The 8940-nt window shown below is 43.4% G+C and overlaps 1 protein-coding gene across 1 annotated transcript in view; it reads left to right on the plus strand.

Annotated features, from left to right (window-relative positions):
- Positions 1-4753: 4753 nt before the first annotated feature.
- Positions 4754-8940, plus strand: part of LOC141110554 (phospholipase A2 inhibitor and Ly6/PLAUR domain-containing protein-like) — a 118807-nt gene continuing 114620 nt past the window's right edge. The window contains exon 1 of the mRNA XM_073601951.1: positions 4754-4858. The gene's annotated coding sequence lies outside the window, so the exon portion shown is untranslated. The remainder of the gene's footprint in view (positions 4859-8940) is intronic.

The raw sequence follows: 8940 nt of genomic DNA on the forward strand, positions 1-8940 counted from the left end.
CAGGAGGGGGAGGGCTCGCTGGTCCCCCCTTTCCTGACCTGCCGGGCTGCATGCTCGAATAAGGGTCTGGTATGGATTTTTTGGGGGGCAGGCTGTTTTTTTTTTTAAGTTTTGATGTGGGGTTCCCCTCCAAATCCATACCAGTCCCAAAGGGTCTGCTTTAGACTAGGGGGGGCGCCACACGGTTTTCTTTTTTTCATTTGTTTTTTCAATAGCTGGGTGTCAGCAAATGTAACCCGGAGTCATTTTAAATGGGATTTGACTTTTTCTTTGAAAATTTATTTTTGCTGCAGCATGATCCATGCATGCTACAGATGCGCCACTTTACAGGCACATTAAGGGGACCCCCAGGCACTATATTTAAAGTCATTTTTCATTTTTATTGCTGCACTTTAAGCATAATTAAAATCATTGCTCCTGAAAACCCAATCATTTTTATTCTATTTATTTTTTTTTATTTCTGAAACATGTCCGAAACATGTGGCAGTACCCAGACCCCCATACCCCTTTTATGGCCAATTACTTGCATATAAGCCTTCAAAATGGGCACTTTTAATTTTACCTGTTCGGCTTCCATAGGTTTCATTGGGGTTCGCCATTCAGGTTAAAAATGTCCCCTGTTGGGAAGTTCTGCTGTGAACCAAACAGGAGGGTGTTCGGCCCATCCCTAGTCACCATCAGGAAACCCATCCTAAGAATTTCCATGCAGTCATCACAGAAGTGCATGTAGACAGTAGGCTGCATATTATGATACAGACTTATTTAGCAAACTAAATATCATTCAGTTAGGGGCACCATCTACTTTAATGACAAGAACTCTTTATTAAAGAAGCCAAAAGTTCAAATTTATTATACAATATTGTTAATAATTAGAGGATCAGAAATATTTTACCTTTACCAATCCAAAAAAGCAAGGTGAGAGAACATCATACTAAAGGTCACTTGAATTTATCAGTTTCGGTGTTGCGTCATGAGCCTTCTATGAGTAATAATGTAATTACCTCTGCTTGTCTAAAGCACCCTGCGATTAGGAGATCACACGTATTTCTCAGCTGGAGTTGCCTAATGTTTTGGAAGAAGTATTGTTTGTTCCGGTTTCCTGTCAATTACATCACCTGATATTTACTAATCTCTACCATACTCTTATGACTGAAGACTATCTGGCCGGGAGAGGATTACTTCTGTGTCCATTTATTTGTTGTGGTTCTTCACTTATTCATGGCTTTGCTACAAAATGCCTAAACTGTCTTTCAGCCACCGCCAAACTGGACATGCAACCCCAAACCAATAAATTTCAATAGTTCACCCAGGATCAATTATTGCTGATAATCTCAATGCAACGCCAAACCAATGGATTTCAAAAGAACAGTTGGTCACCCTGAACTGATTATTGCTAATCAGTATCAGGATCAATTATTGCTGATAATATCTATGCAATGCCAAACCAATGGATTTTATAAGAACAGTTGGTCACCACCCTAGACTGATTATTGCTGTGGATCTCTATGCAATGCCAAAGTAATGGATTTCATAGGAACAGTACACCATCCAGGACCAATTATTGATGCTAATCTCTATGCAACCCGAAACCAATGGATTTCATAAGAACAATTGATCACCAAGAACCAAGCATTGTCGATAATCTCTATGCACTCCCAAAACAATAGATTTCATATGAACAATTGATCACCCTGGATCAATTATTGCTAATAATCTCTATGCAACCCCAAACCAATGGATTTGATAGAAACAATTGATTACCCAGGATCGGTTATTGCTGCTTTTGCCTATGCAACCCCAAACCATTGGCTTTTTTATAAGAACAATCGATCCCCCCCAGATCAATTATTGCTGCTAATCTTTATGCAACCCCAAACCAATGATTTCATAGGAGTAATAGATCACCCACGAGCAATTTTTGCAGCTAATCTTTATGTAATCCCAAACCAATTAATTGCATGGGAACAACTGATCATCTGCCACCGGTTATTGCTGATAATCTCTATGCAACCCCAAACCAATAATTTTTATAGGAACAGTTGGTCACCCTGGATGATTATTACTGCTGCTAATCTTTATGCAAGTCTAAACCTCCGGATTTCATAGGAACAGTTGATCACTTTCCATCACAGCAGTTAGATGTTGACTACCCGTTGTTGTAGGTTTAGAACTTTGCCTAATTGTTTGTTGAAGCGACAGAATTGGATTTTTATTTGGAAGAGTGTATTCCCTTTCAGACCCTGGTCCTATGGATAGTTTTAGACCCATGTCAATAGCTAATACATTTGTAAATTCTCTGCACCCTTTGCATCCAGGAAGAGGCACCTTCAAAGGGCACATATTACAGAGTATATGATACTTCTTTTAAGGGTTAATAGATGAAACCATGTAAGGGTTGATAAATGGAACCATGCAAGGGTTGATGAATGGAACCAAGTAAAGGTTGATGGATGGAACCATGTAAGGTGGATAAAGGGAGCCATATAAGGATTGATGGATGGAACCATGTAAGGGTTGATGAATGGAACCATGTAAGGTTGATAAAGGGAGGCATGTAAGGGTTTAAGAATGGAACTATGAAAGGGTTGATGAATGGAACCATGAAAAGGTTGATGAATGAAACCATGAAAGGGTTGGTGGATGAAACCATAAAACGGTTGGTGGATGGAACCATAAAAGGGTTGTTGAATGGAACCATGTAAGGGTTGATGGATGTAACCATGAAAGGGTTGATTGATAAAACCATGTAAGCGTTGGTGGATGGAACCATGGAAGGCCAAAGGACAGGGAAGGAAATGCCACTTGTAACATTATTTAATGGACCCCTTGCCACCTGGCCCAGGTTTCACCTTAAGTGGATCTATAGACCTGGGGGTGGGACAAACTTTCTGATCACAGGACCACCGGGATAGGCTGTCACAGTGGTTACATGTGTGGGAACTATTAAATGGTTGTTGAATGGACCTGTGTAAGGATTGATGGATGTAACCATGAAAGGGTTGATTGATAGAACCATGTAAGCATTGATGGATGGAACCATAGAATGGCAAAGGGCAGGGAAGGAAATTCTATGTTATTTCCACGTTATTTAATGAACCCCTTGCCACCTAGCCTATGTGTCACCTTAAGTGGGTTTATACACCTGGGGGTGGAACGGACTTCCTTATCACAGGACCACCAGGATTGGCTGTCACAGTGGTTACATGAGTGGGAACCATGCAGTGCCAAAGGGCAGGGAAGGAAATTCCACTTGTAACGTTATTCAATGGACCCCTTCCCACCTAACCCAGGTGTCACCTTAAGTGGGTCTATACACCTGGGGGTAGGACAGACTTCCCGATCACAGGACCACCCGGATTGGCTGTCACAGTGGTCATATGAGTGGGAACCCATCCTGCCTTAAAGACCAAGAGCTGTCTTTGAAAGTTCAGCCACTGTGATGGGAGTGCGCAGTGAGCGCGCTCTCAGCACAGAAACCTTGGCAATTCTTGAATGCAGAGGTGCTGTGTGTGGGGGTTAAAGCCCACCCTCTTTGTTGCTGCACATATGTGTCACTTAGGTGGTAAGAGGTTAATAACTTCTGCCTTATGCTTGGTGATTTAACAAAGCATAAGCTATCTTACCTGGCATACAGCATAGCCAGGTCACTGACCACACTTTTTTCCACTGCTGTTAAACCAGTGTTTCTCAACCATGGTGCCTAGGCACCCTGCAGTGATGTCTCAGCTCAATAGAGGTGCCAGACTGCTTCTAGTATTTTAGCACAGCATTTCCATGGTGTAGGTCAGCTGGCATTTAGAAGGGGACTGAGGACTCTAATGTGAAGTGGTAAGGGATGAGGACTGTGATGGGAAAGGGGAGGAACAATGAACTGGGGACTAGAATGTGAAAGGGAGGGGGGTGAACTGAGGACCCTGATGTGAAGTGGGGGGACTAAATGTTCTGACTTGACATTTAGAGGTGGTAAACTGAGGACTCTGATGTGAAAGGGGGTGGGGGGCCTGAGGACATGAAAAGAGGAAACCTGGGTACACTGATGTGAAGTGGGGGGAAGGAACAAAGGACATTGATTGATTGACATTGATTGGTCTGAGGACATGAAAAGAGGACAACTGAGGACTCTGATATTAAAAGGGGGGTCCTGAAGGGGGTGGTGGACTGAGGACCCTGACGTGAAAGGGGGGATGAAAACTCTGACATGAAAAGGAGGGAAACTGGGGACAATGATGTGAAAAGGGAGGAACAGAGGGTTCTAATGCGAATGTGAAAGAAGGGATGATGGCTGAGGACTAGCAGAAGGCTAAAACCCCCATCCCTCTGTTACTCTGCTCTTTCCTCCTATCAACATGTTTCATGTTAGAGCAGGGGCACTACAGGTCAACCGACTGGCTTCTTCTGCTGCTTTTCCCTTAAACTCCGACCTCTACTGTAAGAGACTACTAAGAGGCGTATACCAGATCAAATTCCAGTACTTACACTCCTTGCATTTAATAAAATACATTTAATGATTCAATAATTATAACAGAGCTGCACTGATTTGTTTCTTTTATAGCTGCCTGGACTTGGTATTTAAATGCATATATAACAAGCTTATATGGAGATATTTGATATCTTATGGAATTTAATGACTACATGTCAACTTTGAAGACAATTAGGGCTGTTACAACAAGCATTAGGGAAGTGTAACTCTCACTGCGAGGTGTGATCACACTATTACAGAAGATTTCAGTCTTGACAGTCTTGTAATAATTTCCATTTGGAAGCACCAGGTTGGATCCGGCCTCGCAGATCTCATCCGTGGTACAGCCATGCAAGCTTTCCGTCACAGTGTACATATCTGTAAGAGAGAACAAAGCAGGTAAAGGGATAAATACGTCAGGTCTTGCACTCTCAATTACCCCTTTCGTTGCCAGAGGCTATTTTGTTGTTGTTGTTGTTCTTTGCACCCATGTTTAAAAAAAAAATTTAGGCCTGAAGATTAGTTAAAACTCACAAAATATTCATTATTTTCTGAAGGCAGACACCATGGAACATAAAATAGTTGTATTTCCTGTTTTTCTAGGACACCATATTAATGCAATGGTTTATCAAGAGCAAATTTTCAGTAAAAATGCACTAAAGTTTATTTTCAGGTACACCAGCTCAATATATTACCCAATTTTTGGGTAAAAAATAAAAGATGAGGTTGCACCAAGTAATTAGATATCAAACATGCCATGATTTAAAATTGGGTGCGCCCGTAAAATGATGGCGAACTTTGGTACCCTAAATTTGCAATAGGTGATGCTTTAAAAGCCCCTACAGCTCATTAGTTTAGAGTTACCTGTGAATATTGGCCCTACAATTATGGCTCTTACTCTGGAATGGAAGGCGGTATGTAACATGTGTAGCGCAAGCAATGTTTTTTGTACGTAGGCGCCCAAACAGGTGTGGTAACATTTGTATGTGTGTGTTTGTGAGGACGGGGTAAGCTCAAATGTTTTTTTGGGACGAGGTGTAACTTTTTTTGACACATTGATTTTTTTTCACTACATTTTTATATTACATAGGGGACAAAAAGTCCCCTATATGATTCAATCCCTATACAACAGGTCCTCGTTTATGAGAAATCATGGCTCTAATTAGACCCCTGATGTCTCACCTGGCCTCCATTGAAGCTAATGGAGCACAGATCACATGCCATTAGCTTCTTCCTTAGCCACAGGGGCCAGGGAATGTGACACTAGAAACTGGAAGGGACATTATACACATAGCTCCTAGGTTCTTGGCAGCTAGGACCGGTCAGCAAACAAAGAGTTACAGGTCTCTCTCCCCTCCACGTGGCAACATCCACCATGCGAGTCCCAGGCCTGCAGGTGGGACAGTGGAGCCCGGGAAGCATGGTGTTAGTTGTTGCACAGGGAAGGGGGGGTCACACTTCTAAGGGTCAGAGCTGCCAGATTGCTTACATCAGAAAGCCAACAGTCGCCCTGTGTGCACCTGTGGAAATTCTCCCTTCCTTCTTGTCCCCATAACATTTTAGAGTACAGCCTACAGCCAGCACCAGGCCATGATTATCCTGCATTGTATAAAGAAACACAGTGACCAAATGCTGACCTCACTGAGTATAAAATAAACTATGTAATGAAAATGGAAAGGTTGTAATTAAAAAAAAAATGAGAAGGCAAAATCCAAGCAAATAATACTTCAACTTCAAGCAAGGAAGTCATTCCCATCTTATACAGATGATCAGTAGAGGTAACAGTTATATATCAGTAAAAGGACTTCAATAATCAAAACATGTAACAGCCAGCATGTACGAAATTGATAATCGCCTACTTGATTTAGCACTCTTCTAGGTAGGTTGCTGAATAGGCTAGGTAGATTTCGTTTTTTTTTTTTGGCTACCCTATAATCAGTGGAGCAGTTTGCGATTGCTTCGAGCTGTTGAGGGTTTTATAAGCTGCAGGTTTGATTGCTTCCCCCTGTCTTCTGGAGGGTACTAGAATATAGTGGGTTGGGAGGAGATAAATCAGCAGCTGGAATGTTGTCCCAGCCGATTCCTGGGGGAGGATGTCCAGTAGATGGCTGGAGAGTGCATAGATAGGCTGGAGTCTGGGGCAGGAGGAGAAGTTTCCAGCCTGAAGGGCTTCTGAAAGCCTTCTAGGCAGCCCAGCTGGAATTCTACCTATGCTCATTAAGGTCAAATGCTAAAGCTGGGGGGTCTGTTTGCTGAAAGTCTCTGGAAGTATTCAAGGGATTTCACTGAGGATCTGGTCTGGAGAGTTCACTGACGAAAATGTCTGACTGATATTGGAAGGAGGTGTCCAAGTATCCAGGGTCATTATCAGTACAGACCTGAGTGTAGGATTCCGGAGACTGTTGCTATCCCTTGTGCATCAGTACTACCGCTTGCCTGGCCTTGGATATTTTTGATGGTGTCTAAAGGGGCTTTTCTAAAGAGTAATGATAAAGTGAAGAGTATCCTCTCATTACTGTGCAGTGTTAATGGAGTATCCCACAGCTCCCTGAGCCCTATCTATGTTTATTCAGCAATACATTTAAAGAAGGCAATCCCTAGACTATTCATTGAGCCAGAAAGAGTGACTGTTGCTGTGTGCCTGGCTGCAGTTGCACTAATCTTGGAAAGGAACCTGTGGCAAATCAGTGAGCCCTTTTGAGGGTAAGCAGTACATTAAAAATGTTACACTAATCTCACATAAAATATGCAGTTACTGAAAAAATACTGTATATAGATTTATAGATTATACACAACGATCATCATCATTTCTTCACATACCTTTCTTTTCGGTCCTCATGTAGTGCAAGCAGCGTTTCTCATTCCCAGTGCATTTTAAATCAGTGCGGCCAAGACATCGATCAGAGTTGGGGACAAAGCAGGCTGGACAGATCACCCCATTGGTATCATCGTCAATGGAAGGCACTAAAGACAAGAGAAGGGACAGTCAATATGATGAAAAAATGCATGGAAACAAGGACCATCTCCAACCTGAATTAATGCCTGACTCCAGGAAATCTGCACTTGCACTGCAAGTGTTAACTGCTTGTTTAGTTTAGTAGAGAGGAGGAGAGGACCTTACGTGGTCCTCTACTACTTCAGCAGATGGCTCTCCCCCAGATTCTGGTGGTGGAACCTTCTTTGACGTCATCACGTCCAGTGGAACCTGCATTGATGACATCACTCATCTTGATCATATTGATGACATCACTCCTCTACTACCTCAGCACATGGCTCTCCCCCACATTCCGACAGTGGAACCTCCCTTAACCACATCAAGTGCAGTGGACCCTGCTTTGATGACATCAGGACCTTAGAAAACAGGGAACATGGGGAAGAAGAAGCTGTCACATACCTTGCGGCTGAGCCTGACGTGCAGAGGGAAGGCCTCTCATACCGCCCAAGCTCAGAGACCACTGATGTTGTGACAGTGGCCGTGAGAGCGTGGCGAGGTATGAGTGCTTGTGTAGTCACCAGAGTGGACCGGATAGCTGGAACAGCAGATGTCAACATGAACAGCAGACCCTGGGTTGGTGGACAGCAGGCAGCAGTAGACAATGGCTGATAGCAGGTGCAGGAAGACCAGTGGACCACAGCAGAAGAAGCTCCAGCAGGAGCTAGGTAGATGCATGAAGGGCAGATGAACAACTGGATGCATAGTTAAACAAGTCAGGTCAGCAACAGATGGTCAGATACAGACATAGACTGCAGGCAAGGAATAGCCAGGATACAGGAAGAGGTTGGCAACATGAGATCAGGTAGATGAGCAGAAGGCAGAGCAAATTCCAGAGACAAGCAAAGGTCGGGGCAGGTAGCATTCAAGCAAAGTCAGGAGCAAGCTGGGTCAAACATAGAGGTCAACAGAATCAGATACAGGAACACAGGTAAAGCTGCAGATCTGACCACAATGGACTAGTGCAGCTGCTGCACTTATATAGGCCACTTGGCGCCAGTGTCACTTTCTAATGCGCATGTAAATAGGTAAGCGTTTGCCTGCATGCGCCTGTGCCCAGCAAGAAGGACCGCGCCTGTGCATTAGCATTCACTAGGAAACTCTAGCTGCGCTATGGCCAGCATGTCCCTGACGGAAGCTTTGGCGAGTGGTCTAGCAGTGTAGAGAAGTAGGTAAGTAGATATCTAACAAATCCTTTGGATCTAAATGAGCAATTAATCCTTGCACTGCACGTGCAGTCGGACAATAAACCCAACGCAAACAACTAAAAACACAGATGAAATACATATGTCAGCTGTTCCAACATGATGCCATTCTGTGCAGGACCCAGCCACTGCCAGAGAAAGAAAAGGTGATGAGGGCCTCTGATGTCAAATGACCAGAATGGAGACCCATGAAAAAAAGGTATGTACTGTATACGTAAATTTGTTTTAAAAAATTGGTGGAGGGTACTTCAAGAGGGGTTGGAGCAGGAAACAGTGGGGACAAC

The sequence above is a fragment of the Aquarana catesbeiana genome, linkage group LG10 (assembly GCF_042186555.1).
Source record: "Aquarana catesbeiana isolate 2022-GZ linkage group LG10, ASM4218655v1, whole genome shotgun sequence".
In the NCBI taxonomy this organism is placed as follows: domain Eukaryota; kingdom Metazoa; phylum Chordata; class Amphibia; order Anura; family Ranidae; genus Aquarana; species Aquarana catesbeiana.